This window comes from Peromyscus maniculatus, chromosome 18, assembly GCF_049852395.1.
Source record: "Peromyscus maniculatus bairdii isolate BWxNUB_F1_BW_parent chromosome 18, HU_Pman_BW_mat_3.1, whole genome shotgun sequence".
In the NCBI taxonomy this organism is placed as follows: Eukaryota; Metazoa; Chordata; class Mammalia; order Rodentia; family Cricetidae; genus Peromyscus; species Peromyscus maniculatus.
The window spans coordinates 31,282,254-31,296,103 of NC_134869.1; the positions used below are offsets into that span (position 1 = coordinate 31,282,254).

Genomic DNA, 13,850 nt, shown 5'->3' on the forward strand with positions numbered 1-13,850 from the left:
AATAATATACTTTCAGTTCATTGGTCATCTGTGCTTTAATTCAATATAACTTAATAATAAAATGTACCTTTCTCTTTTATTATTCAATTAAATTTTCAACCAATGAGTCCAAGCTAATGAACTCATATATTTACCATTAGGGAAAAGGATGTCCAAGTACAGATCAGTCTTCGATACTGTTTGAGTAGCAATAATGGCTTCTTAAGGGAAAACGCCTTCTGGTCAGGAGAATAGAATCTCTCCCCTAGGTAGTTGACTTACATTCCAGATGGAATGTGTTAATCACCTGGCCAAAGTACCACTCCTGGCAAGGCAGGTGTACAGTAAACCATACTAAAGGAAGTAGGTGGAATAATTATTCCTTTAATGAGATTGTATACTTTCCTTCCCTTAATTCCTGTCCTATAGCGCAGTCCCTACAAGCTGAGCCTCTTTGAGGTCATGTGAATCTGCCCATCTTTCTGAGTCCTCACATTGAAAGATGCAGCTTATTTTTTTCCCTTTTTAATATCTTCCTGTAGGATTCTAGCCAGAACTTAAGTATGATTTTTTTGATACTTGGGCTTCCTTATACTTTCTCTAAAGTCGTGCTACATACCAAGTTGCTTCCTGTTGGTATGAAGTGGATCTTTGTGCTCATAACTCAACCTGAAAACCACCTTTCTTTCTAATTTCCATTCTTGTCCTCCAAGCAACTGCTCAAATTTATAGCTTGACTGCCTGGTGATTTTGATTTTGATTTTGATTTTTTTTTAACACTCTAGAAAAATTTTCCTTGAGACCATTCTTGAATTGTTTTATTAATAAAACTAATTATCCCCAAAAGGGTCCCAGATTTCCCTTGTATTATTTGGCAACCATGAAGGAAAGATCCCGGTAACAATAGACCAATCATCTTCATGTCTGGTCCTTAGAAGATTAGCAAATAATATAAAAACTCTGATACATTCAGTAGAGGCAGGTCCAAGCTCCTCCCGCTTGCCTCAAGGCTGTGTGAAGTGTTCCACCATAGGCAGTGGGCTCCAAAAAGCCCATTCATGCACCACAGATGGATCCTGATCCTACTGCCTGGATGCCCCTTAAGCAGATCAAGCTACACAACTGTCTGGCTTATGCAGAGGGCCTAGTCCAGTCCAGTCCAGGAGGCTCCATAGCTGTTGGTCTAAATTTCATGAGTTCCCACTAGTTTGGTTTGACTATTTGCAGGCTTCCCCATCATGATCTTGATGCTCTGCTGACTCCCTATGGGAGGCCCTACCTTCTTGAAGGAGGGAATTAGGAATGGATGGGGAAGGCTAGAGGGGCAGGAGGAAGGAAGAGAGGGATCTGTGATTGGTATGTAAAATGAATAAAAAAAAACTGAATAAAAAAATTCAAGTTTCAAAACAAACCAAAAAAACCTCACTGGAAACCTCTCTGTAACAAAAAAGAACACATAAATAAGTAGCATAAAGCCTATCACAGTTTTCTAGATTACTTCCCATTATTTTATTTCACCCAAGTGCTGTTTGCAGAGCAAAGATTACTATGGTAAAGCCATGCAGCCTGTTGTGAAGAGTAGGAGCTAGACAGGTAATAAATGCACATAGATAAAGAGTAAAATATAGATAGAAAAGAGCTTCATGTAAACTAACTTGTTTTCATTGATTTCAATGTGTAATTTAAACAAATCTTAATCTTGTTAGTATTTGTGACTGAAAGAGCTTATTTGCCAAGATCTTATTGCCTAAACATAGGAATGTTTTAAAATGTGAAAGTCAATCTTAGAGAAAGCCTTTTCTACTTATTTGGATACATCTGACATTTATCTGGTCAATACATTTTTATTCTAGGAATATTTAGTGATACTGGCTTTGTTCTTACAACGTACAAGTTCTTCAACTTAAAGATAAGCTAATCAGGAGCCCTTACCCTTTTGGAGGATGAGATGAGGGGTGTGTCTGGAAGGGGAAGGCTTAGGAGGAGCAGGAGGAGGGATGAGAAGGGGATCTGTGATTAGCATACAAAATGAATAAAAAAATCGTAAATAAAAAAAATACGATAATCTCTGAGCCCCATGTCCCACCTCAGCTGGTTTGCTAGATTCTGCTTCACGTTGCAGCGTGGTTCTTTCAAAAGTCTCTTCTACTCACCCAACTGCCTTCTTATAGCAATGGGAATGAATTAAGATATCAAATTCCACTCTACAGAATCGCTTCTCTTACAGCCACCTTAATTTTACATCGCTCCATACACTAGTGACTCTAAGTCCTGGCAGATCTCTGAGAAGCATTTGATACAGTTGTTTACTCTCCTCGATCCCCTTTCTTCATGACACTCCAGGAGCAGACACTGTTTTCCTCTTACTTCAACAGTGGCTTTGTCTCTTTGCCTTTCGAACCTCTTTCTTGATTATTGATGTTGGAACATTCCAGGGCTCATCCTTATCTTTTCTACTTATTCTCTCAGTGTCATTAGTGTCATAGCTTCAGAAACAATTTGTACATTCATGGGTCATGAATCTTTAGCTGTATTGCAGACATACATGTCTACTTATACACCTAAAGGATTCTGTACATTTACATATTCGTTTTTCCATAGTCTGTCTTTTGCACATCCCACTTTAAAATGCAAGTGAATTTTATTAACTCTATCTTTAAAATATACCCTGAAACTTTAGCTATAACACCCTTGTATGAATACCATTTTACCTGGGACCTTGTATTGGGCATCTCTACTTTTCTTATGGATCCTTTTCTTTCTTCCTTCCTTCCTTCCTTCCTTCCTTCCTTCCTTCCTTCCTTCCTTCCTTCCTTCCTTTCTTCCTTCCTTCCTTCCTTTCTTTCTTTTTTCTTTCTTTCTTCCTTCCTTTCTTTTTTTCTGTATGACATGATTTAAAATGAATGATGTATATTTGTTTGTGGTGGTGCATGCCTTTCATCTCAGCAATCTGGAGATAGAGAGATGCACACATTTGTGAGTTCTAAGCTACCCTGGTCTAAAAGATGAGACCTGGCCTTAAAAAATAAAAAAAAAAGAATGTTCTCATTAATTGAATGTCAATCATCAGCTTAAATCTCAATAAAGGATTCTCATTTACACAAACTTAGCTTTCCTCTTTTTCTGACTTCGTCTCCAACTCTATCTAAGGCACTATTTTCTCCTCATGACTTTGAATTTCCTTTATCTTTAGACTCCAGTGCACTTCTTTCAGATATTTGCATAGATAACTTCTTCAATTTTGTCAAATCTTTGTTCAAATATTATATTTTGACATAGAGTATAATTTATGCAATTTGTAATTTATTATCTTTATTTCTAGCTAAAGAATCAGTTCTAGGGACTGGGGAGATTGTTCGGTCAGTAAAAGACTGGCTACATAAAGACTAGAACCTGCATTAATACCCAGAACCACTTAAAAGGCCAATCGGGATGGCATGAATTTGTAATCCTAGTACTCTTGGGTAGAAACAAATGGATCCCACAACTCACTGGCTATCACACTAAACTAATTAGTGAGCTTGAGATGAATGAAAGATCTTGTCTCAAGAAAACAGGATAAGCTGGGCAGCAGTGGTGCATGCCTTTAATCTCAGTACTCAGGAGGCAGAATCAGGCAGATCTCTGTGAGTTCGAGGCCAGCCTGGTCTACATAGTGAGATCCAGGACAGACACCAAAACTACACAGAGAAACCCTGTCTGGAAAAACCAAAAAAGAAAACAGGATAGTTTGATGCTCTAGATTGACATTTTTGGTAAATCTCTGGCCTTGGCATGCTTATGTGCACATGTGTACATGCCCATGTACATCACACACATGCACACATATCAGACACAAACAGATGCACATGCATGAACACACATATATACACAAACACACTATGAACAAAAAAAATAAACTCCAAAAGTGTTAAAATATTTCTTTTGTTCTCTCTGGGTTGCTGGTGCTTTGAATAGGCCTGAAAAGCTGATTTAACTTTAATAAAAGTGTTTTCAATGAAGAATTGTCGAATTCTTTCAACTTTTGTTGCTTTCTAGGCCATGAATCTCATAACTTAACCACAATAGTCTGTCAAATGCCTTTTAAAACCCCTTTGAGATTTTCATCAGATTTTCTCAAGTTAATGAAATACTACGAGAAGAATGGTTCTCTGTCTCAGTATTTGTATATGTAGCTCCTATTTCTATTTGTTTGTGTATTCTTTCATATTCTTCACTAAGATTGCTTTTTTCATATAGATTTTTCAGATCAATTTTTTATTTCTTGGAGTTTAATTTGCTGTTATTATAATTATTATTATTACATTCACTTTACACTTGTTCTTTAAATTTATACCTTAATAATTATTAAAATGGATTTTCATTTTAATTAGATTATATATTAATTTACAAAAGGATTGATTTAAGTATGACATTTTGTAAAAGTATTTCATGCATAGCTGCTATAATATTAATATGGCATCTTGAAACCTTGTGAATCTATTTTTTGTAGGATCTTGTGTGCTTCAAATTTCTAAGAAAGTGAACAAACAAGAAAAATATTTTCTCTTCTTTCTGAATTTTTATTTTCCTATTTCTTATTCGTGGTGAATAGTTTTGCACAATGTTGAAACATATTAGAGTATTAATTGACTTTTCATTCTGTAGCAAAATGCCTAAGTTGTAAAATCTTAAGGAAGAAATACTTATTTGGGATCACCATTTGAAAGATTTCCTCCCAGGGTTACTTGTCCTTTTGTATTTGAATGTGTGGCAAGGCAATATGTCATGGTGGGAAGAACATCCTAGAGATATCGGCTCACTTTGTTACAATGTGTGAGCAAAAGAGAGAAGAAAGGGAAAATCTTGCTTTTAAATTTGGTAGAAATTTAAAATGTTATAATTTTTTTGCATAAGATCTGTACAAGTTAAGCCAGATAGAATCGCAACATGGAGAAGAGATATAGTCACAGAGTTGCACTCCTTGCCAAAAAAGCTATTTGCAATTAATAGCTTTCTGGAAAGAGAAAAATCCATTTTGCTAAATGTAGTGACAACAGATATACAAACCACCATCCAGGGCAGACCTCATTCTCAGGAGTACTTAGAACAACAAATCTAGCAGCATTTGTGTGTGTGTGTGTGTGTGTGTGTGTGTGTGTGTGTGTGTGTGTGTGTGTACAGTTTTTTCTTTTTCTTGTATAGAGAGGAAGAACATGAAACTGGAGAGGTTAAGGAGGTGGGAGAAGATCTGGAAGCAGTTTTTGGAGAGGAAAGAATATGCTCAAAATATAAAAAATATTAAAAAGGCAAAAGCATGATATTTGCATTAGATTATTTATGGACTGAAAATAAATAGTAAAAATAACAACAAAAATATGTGGTACATCTCTACAATATTACTGAACATAAAGGGAATGGAAATGGGAAAAGTTATTCTGAGTGATGTCACCCGGGCCTGTGAAGATGATCAACACAGCATGATGGTCCTAGTTACAAAACAGAAAGGCATCTATATCAACACTCTTTCCCTGGCAGTCTCAGACAATATAGTGGAAGAGCAAGTAGACAGAAAGTAAGAGCCAAAAGATGGGGAGGAGAACTGTCAAATGCCATTCTCTAGTCATGGCATGGCTGCTGCAAAAGAAGTCCCTGCATCTGTGGTCACCTACAAAAGACCTCCAACCAACTCAACCTATGAGGGAGCAGGGGCACTGAAGTCACACCCTCAGCAGAGCAGGACCTACTGAGACCTGATGCCTGCTGGGGAAGGAGGGTCACCTTTCTTTAGGTCTCTAGTAACTGGTACATTCCCCATACCCCAATGGATGACACCACCATCCATGCACATAAGGGCATCAATAATTGAACTCAATGGGTTAAAATAACAAATAAGGAAATAAAGAACATATAAAGGAAAAGTCTACTGTATACTTTTCAACAAAGACTATTGGTCGTATCAAAGTTAGGAATGATAGAAGACTGTCCACTAAGAGCACAGTCTTATGATTTGAAACATTTAAAAATACCTAGTGAATACTAAGTTAAAGAAAAAAAACAATTCCTTGGGCCTATTTTGTTTATTACTATCACTTCCTCAATAATTTTTATTGCCCTATTATTTTAATTGTTTCATTTTGTCTTATTTTTATATTTAATGACTAGTAAGACACAATAGTCAATAAAGTACAAGCATGATATTGATCTGTGGTTCTTAAGTCTAACTAAACATTGTCAATGCCTAAAAAAATTGTAAAATAATTACATGAAAAGACCTCATCATTTTATGTTGTCCAAACGGATTCCATCAATATATACTCATCCTATTCTCCCACGGATTCTAAAAATAATCACGAATTAGATTGACAGACACAGACTAAAAATGCTACTTCTGCTTTGAACTCTAGGTTTACAGAAAGTGGAAACACATGCCTTATATGGTATAAAATAGACTTAAGGAGACAATGCTGAATTAAAATAACATCTGTCAGTTCTGTGCTAGAGAATCTTTAATAAAAGATATAACACAATAAATGCTGGGCAATAGTTTAAATCAGTGGACATTTCTGATATTTGAAAGAACAAAAAAAAACAGAATAAGGCAGAATAAGGAAATTCACAAAACAATAATGTATACAGACCTAAAGTTTACTTAAGTTATGACTCATAATCTTAAGTATTTTGTTTCTCTAGTCAGAAAATGTATTCTGGTCCTTTGAACACATTTGGTTGCTAGGTTTGCTTGTATTAATTCTCAAAGCATACGTTGTATTATTTTTAAACAGAAATCTTGATAATCTAAGGACTTATCTTTTTATCTGGCATAATACAGATAAATAGAGTTGGAATTTTGATGGTACAATGACTTAGTGGGTAAGCTGATGAATGAATAAATAGAAATAGAAAGAAAAGAAAGTAAAAGGAATTCAATAAAGAGAAAGATGGCTTCTAGAAGTAGACACTAGACCCAGAACTTTGAGAGCAAAATCTTAACCTCATGACGTTTGGAAAGTCTCACCCACAATACATTTTGTGCATCAATTTTTTTTCTTAATCAGATATAATTAATAGACATTAAATAACTAAGTTACATTATTCACTTATAATTGTGTCCAACACATGATAAGAACTTAATTATGGTGAGCAACATAGAAATATAATTTTGAACCCATGCTTAGAGATAGAACCCTTACAAGTTAAGGTGTTTTGTTTTGTTTTGGTTTGGTTTTTTGGTAGATCATATTGCTGTTGCAATCCAGATGCAGTCTTATGTGATGACTTGTGTGGTGGTATTCTAATTCAAGTTCAAGAATTTAGCACATTACACGAAATTTTATGATCCGTAGGAAGAAACAGAAATGATTGCTAGGGCATTCCATTGCTTAAATCCTTCCAAAAGTCTCTCCTTGTACTAATGCTATGGATAGAATTTATTTATGTTATTCACTCATATTATTGTTGAATTGTAGAATGGTGTGTTTAATATTGAATTCAGATGTATTATTTACTTCAAGACATTATTGATTTATACTATCTATACATCAACTGTCTACAGTTTTATTACTCTTATTATTTTTATGCTTGTCAATACTTTCCTGTCTGAATCTGTGTTATGTATTTATTTTATAGTTCCATGCTTCATTATTTCTACCTTTTATTTCTCACTGAAGAAAATAATTTTTAGGACTTCCTCCTACTTTATAGGATACTTCCCAGTCTAGAAAAGGCTGGTGACTTATGGTATTGGTTGCAAATTTCATTTTATCTTCTTTGACACAGTACTCAACAATACATTGCTAACTATTAAATGCTAGAATTAGTTGTGAAAATGGAATGGAACTGTTTAGTGGTCTCTGCATAGGTACTGGTAAATTTTTAAAGTATTTGTGCCTCTATTATAATAATTCTGTTAATAAGAAGATCAATTCTAAACATCTATTCGCCTATCTTCTTATTTCTATTTCCTTTGAGAAAGAAGTAAATAGTAAGTAAAATAAGTAATAAATAATGAGTAAGTAATAAACTCAGTATATAATAAGTAAAACGTGAGACAATGAAGGTCTATTTGAAATGTAGTAAAGAGTAAAAATGACTATTCTTTAGGTGTACAAACCATGTGGAAAATATTTTTATAAAATAAAATAAACTGTTAGCTCTTAAATATATTAGTGCTAGGGGAAAACCACTAAATACCCTTTCCTAATGTAACTAAAAGTTTAAAAATATGGTTATTCTGACTTGAATACTTTTTAAAATGCACATTTATTTTAAGGACTTGAGCTTTTCCTTAGTGATAGAGCACTTAAACAATATTCCCTGGTGTTCATCCACAGCACAGAATTTTTAAATTTTTTTGTATATTTATAAATGGAAAAGCTTTATAAATGTGTCAGGTAAAAGTAAATTGGCAGATCAAGTATATTTTCACACATTGCTCTAAATACCACAGGTGTGTCCAAGCTATGCTATGCATCTGTGTGGCTTAATGAATTCAAAGGTTAACATTTTTAAAATGTTTGGTTTTTACTTGCCTGATTACTGTTTATATTTAGTTAAAGTTATCTCATCTTAACCTATAAAAACATACAATATTAAACAAGATTTTGATTGATTTCAGGTGCCAGAATTGCAATATTATTTTTTTCTAATTAGAAAATTACCACCACTTTGTACTAAATAAATATTCATAAAATATATACACACATATGAGACATGTATATATTATGTATACCAATATATATTTATGAATGCACACATTACTGATTATATGTATTATATATAATTATATATTTTTATCTACACAACATACTAATATATATATATGTGTGTGTGTGTGTGTGTGTGTGTGTGTGTGTGTGTGTGTGTGTGTGTGTTTTGTCCTTGTACCAATTATACAGTGTACAATTTCATCCTATTTATGTGGATGTTCTTGTTAGAGTAAGTACAGCGAATGGTAGACAAACAGAACTGGAATTCAAAGTTGTGCATTTCAGTACAGCCTGACTAAGCAATTGACAACTTGACACAAGGTAGAGTTGTTTAGGAAGAGGGAACCGTGACTGAGCAAAATGTGCCAATCGGATTGGCTTGTAGGCAAACCTGTGGTGCATTTTCTTGACTGATGATTGATATTGGAGGGCCCAGCTCAGTGTGAGCAGTGCCACCTCCAGGCTGGTAGTTCTAGGGAGCTATAGAAAGCAGAATGAGTAAGCCATGGGCAGAAACAAGTTGGTAAGGAACATTTCTCCATGGTTCTTTGAGTTCCTGCCTTCATGTTCCTGCTGTTTTTGAGTTCCTGACTCCATGTTTCTGCCATGCTTATGTTCCTGTCCCAACCCTTCTTGGTTATTGATTGTAAATTGGAAGTTGAAGATGATACAAACACTTTTGCCCCGAGTTTCTTTTTGTCATGGTGTTTTATCACAGCAATAGAAAACAAAAACAGCTGGGTACATCTTAGTTTGCCAAAGGTCTTTGGGATTCAGTGACTCCTAGTGTAATTTTTTTCAATTTTAAGAGCAGTTTTGAATTATTCTAGAAATTTTGTATATTTTTTAAATAAAACATCTATTAACTTCCAAAGTACGTAACATTTTATATGTTTATAGAGACCTGGCTGTGTAAACACCACCCCAGTTCAAACAGAGAGAAAAATGCTTCTCATTTTATAGTGAATTTTTATCCCTGTACATTCAATTCCTCTGCCCTGGCCCAAACAGCAGCCAATCTGCCTGCCTGCCACTGTTGGTTAGAATTGTTTGCTGTAAACCTCCATATAAATGGAACTGGATTTTTGTCTTTCTCCAGATTTAGTTTCTTTTTTATATCATAATGTTTTGTATGTGTGTGTGCATGTGTGCATGTGTGTGCGTGTGCGTGTGCGTGTGTGTGTGTGTGTGTGTGTGTGTGTGTGTGTGTGACTCATCTGGATTTATTGCAGATGCAAGCAATTTGTTGTTTTTGCACTGTGGAAAATATAGCTGTAAATTATTTTATTTAACCATTGAATTCAGATTTTTCTTCCATCACTATAAGACATTTTTTTTTAAATTAACAGTATAGGTTTAAATGTTTCCTTTCTTCCACAAGAAAATGCAATGGATTACTAGTTTCTATTACGATACTAGTTGGATCTGTAGAACTGATACATACGAGACTGCACTGAGCACTTGATCACAGTACTCCCATAAAACAGGCTGTGGACTTAATCAAAGAGAAAGGGAGGGTATCACAGTGGATGTTTCAATCCTTTAGCTATGCACTCCTTCAGGGACTGTTGTCCTTAATGCTAGCAGTGCGGCTTGCCAAGGGGTGAGAGCTGAGACATCTCAGGGAACTCTTCTTAGAAGATGGTAACTGTGAACCCTTGCATTACGCAACTATCTGCACATTGACTGAGAACAGAACATTGAACAGCTGAGAGATGGATGATAGGGAGGCTAGGATCACTTGCTAAATGTGTAGTAGCTGTGATAATATTGCAGGGTTTGGAATTACCATCATAGCATCTTTGAACAGTGATAAGTGTGGACCTTTACCTTTAAAAAGCACTTTTTAAAAAAAGTGTGTGCACATGTCACAAAAGTTAAAGGTTGTCTTTTATAGTTGAATGGTGGGTGCAGAGGCAACTAAGATCACACAGATTTGTGAGGCAGATGTGGATGAGTAAACTTGGAACTTGTGCCTGGGACTGAGTTCCAGTGATGTAACCAGTGAGCAGGGAGCATGCAGTTTGGTTTAGCAAGGGGATGCTTTCTTTATTAGTCATGCATTCTTAGGAACAGAATTACACACAGAACACAGAAAATTTACATTGTGTTCAAATGTTTCCTAATATATCTAGTGTTGGGACAAACTCGTGCTGCTAAATAAGCCTCAAGGCAGAGCAGACTGTTCTGGTCTGCTTCCCATGCCTTCCGTCTCTGCTTGGTGGAGATCTTGATTTTGAAAATCATCTCCCCCAAGTCGCTGTACTACCTACTCTCAACACAGAACTATGGGTAAAGATTGCTCACTTTCTTGTCTGCTATCTTCCTTCCTTTCTTCTTTTCCTTCCCTTCCCTTCTCTTCCCTTTCTTTTCCTCCTTCTCTTCCTCCTTCATTCCTTCCTTTCTCTTCCTCTTTTCTTTCCTTCTGTCCCTTCCTTCCTTTCTTTCTTTCCCCCACTTTTCTCCCCCTTTTCTCTCCCTCTCATCTATTCTTCATTCTTTTCTTTCTTCTTCGCTCCCTTCCTTCCTTCTCTATTCTTTCATTCATTTTCTTCCTCTTTCCTTTCTCCATTTTTTCTTCTTTTCTCCCTTTCCCCCTCTCCCTTCCTTCCACCCTTCCTTCTCTTCTTTCTTCTCTCTGGCCACTCTCTGCTTGTAGACAATATTGGTGACTGAATTCAGGGACCCACACATGCTAGATAAGTGTTTTTTGATAAAGGGCTAAATTCCAATCTTTTTATACTATTAATTGAAAAGCATTCAATGTATTCTCTTTAATGATAATTTACTAATCAATCATCCTGGCTGATTATCCACTCCACTAGAAATTTTGAGAGACACAAAGTGTCATTTTGAAATGAACACTACATTGACTACTAGTCATATGTGCAATAGATCACTATAACATGTTCCTCCCATCTAACTGAAACTTTGCGCTCTTTTATTAATGTACCCCTTTTATAATAATCCTTCCTTTCACACCTGACTTTGGTTATATCACTCTGTTCGGCTTCATTAGCTTTGTTTGATTTTGCATACTCATTCAATTCTGCATATAAACAAATTCACATTATAACTGTTTTTCTGGGTTCATTATATTTATAATTTTCTCTAACTTCAATCATGTTGTAGAAAATGGGAATTTTCTTCTTTGTGAAGTGAAAGAGAATTCTATTAGTATATGTACCATGTTTTCTTTACCCACCCAATGAGCACTTTGATGCCTTATGTTCACTATTATGAATAATGCTACATCGAATAACAGGGTAGAGATGGCATAAGAAATATTCCTTTGGAAACTTCGATATACACTGAAAAGTGAGCTTGCTAGAATATATAGAAGTCCTATTTATGTTTTATCCTGTAGATGTCTTACCAATTTCCATAATGTCTCTATAATTTACATTCACTCTTGTGGTGTACATTGTCCCAACACTTGCTGTCCTCAAACTTTTATAAAACAGGCGTTAGAAAAATCATTGTGATTATTTCACTGTGGTTTCATTTGTACATCCTCTGATGGCTTCTAATGCCATGACAATTTTCATAAATATGGTCATATATTGGTTTTTATCTTGAGAAATATCTTTCTAGGTCCTTTCAAGTTTCCTTCATATGTTTTTATTTTGTGTTGTAATTGAGTTCTTTGATTTCTTTAAATATTTTGGGTATGGGCTTGTAAAATATTTTTGAGACATAGATTTCCCCTACTTTCTAAATATCCTTTTCAAAAAGAATGAAAATAACTGTTTCAAAATATTTGACCTCTTTCAGCTTCCTCCTCTGTGGCATATATAAAGTTTAAAATACTAACAATCCTGAAATTAACATTTCTGAGTTATATATCTTCAGGGGATACCAGGATCATCATATTAATTATGCTCTTTTATCAAAATTGTAAATTTTACTTGTAGAAGTGTCATTAAAATTAAAAACCTGTAATTTTGGAGTCCTATTTATTACTTTATAAAACCATATTGGAAGCAGGATGGCAGAGCTAAGGAAAGGAGGAAATATCGGGAGGGACAACTAACATACGAAAAGCCATATGAAAGGAATTTAAATGAAGACACAATATGATGGGGGGGGGGCGATGCCCCAACTAGACATCGTCAGCCAGTAAATAGACCTCATAGTGCTGGTAATAGATTACATCTTCTGAGCAGTTTGTCAAAACGGTCCTCTAGATAGTCCAAACACCACAGTGTATTGTCAGGGCTGTTGCTGAGAACACCATGTGCTTAGGTCATTGGAAATGGAGAAATAAAGCGGGTGCCCAGCTAGATGCTGGACCTCTACTGACTTGTACTCACGGTGCCGGAATATACTTTGCACACCACAGGAGGAAAAAAGCAATCATCAGTATCATCTGGATAAAAACCCCGAATCCTACAACGGAGACCTGACTGCAAGGTGTACTGGTGCAATAATAGCACAAACATTTTAGCAATAACCAGACACTTTTTGATGTATTTAATGCAGATAGAACCATATCTAACATTTATAAAGTTACCAAGAACCTGAAACTAAATAGTTCATGGGCCTGAAACAAATATCTAATACTATTATTTTGCTAAAGAAACATATACATAAAATGACTCCCAATAACATATTGCTACGTCACTAGATTAATGCAGCATACAGCCCTCATCAGAGAAACTTCTTATAGTAGATGGTAATTAACACAGAGACCCACAAGCGGCTAATATGTAGAAAGGTACACAGTCTTTAATGGGATATCTTTATCAGCTTTCCTCTTTCCTGTGCTGGAGAATCTATGTGGAAGAAAAGGCAGAAACATCTCCCTTAACACAACAGGACTTATATGAACAAAGAGAGACTATAACATCACATGCAAGACACACAAATTCAAACCAGACACCCGCCCCCCAAAAAATCTCAGCACTGAGAAGAGGAAGTAGCACAAAGTCCCACCCCTAAACAAGAAGCAATTTTGCAAGTGACACCTGCTAGGGAAGGAAAAATCAGTTTACTCCAACAGAGTGTTGGAGAAATGGATATATCAACCATTCTCCAGGGCAGGCCCTATTCATAGGAGTAGTTGGATAGCACAAAATGATTTCATGTTTTTAGAAATTAGATAGTTAGGGAGGCAGAAGTATCTGGGAGGATTTTGACAAGGGGAAAGAATGTGATCCAAATAAAGTGTATAAAATATTTTAA

The 13,850-nt window shown here is 35.4% G+C and overlaps 1 protein-coding gene across 18 annotated transcripts in view; it reads left to right on the plus strand.

Moving 5' to 3' along the window:
• Ppfia2 (PPFI scaffold protein A2) overlaps positions 1-13,850 on the plus strand; it is a 465,396-nt gene that overhangs the window by 333,370 nt on the left and 118,176 nt on the right. The window lies entirely within an intron of this gene.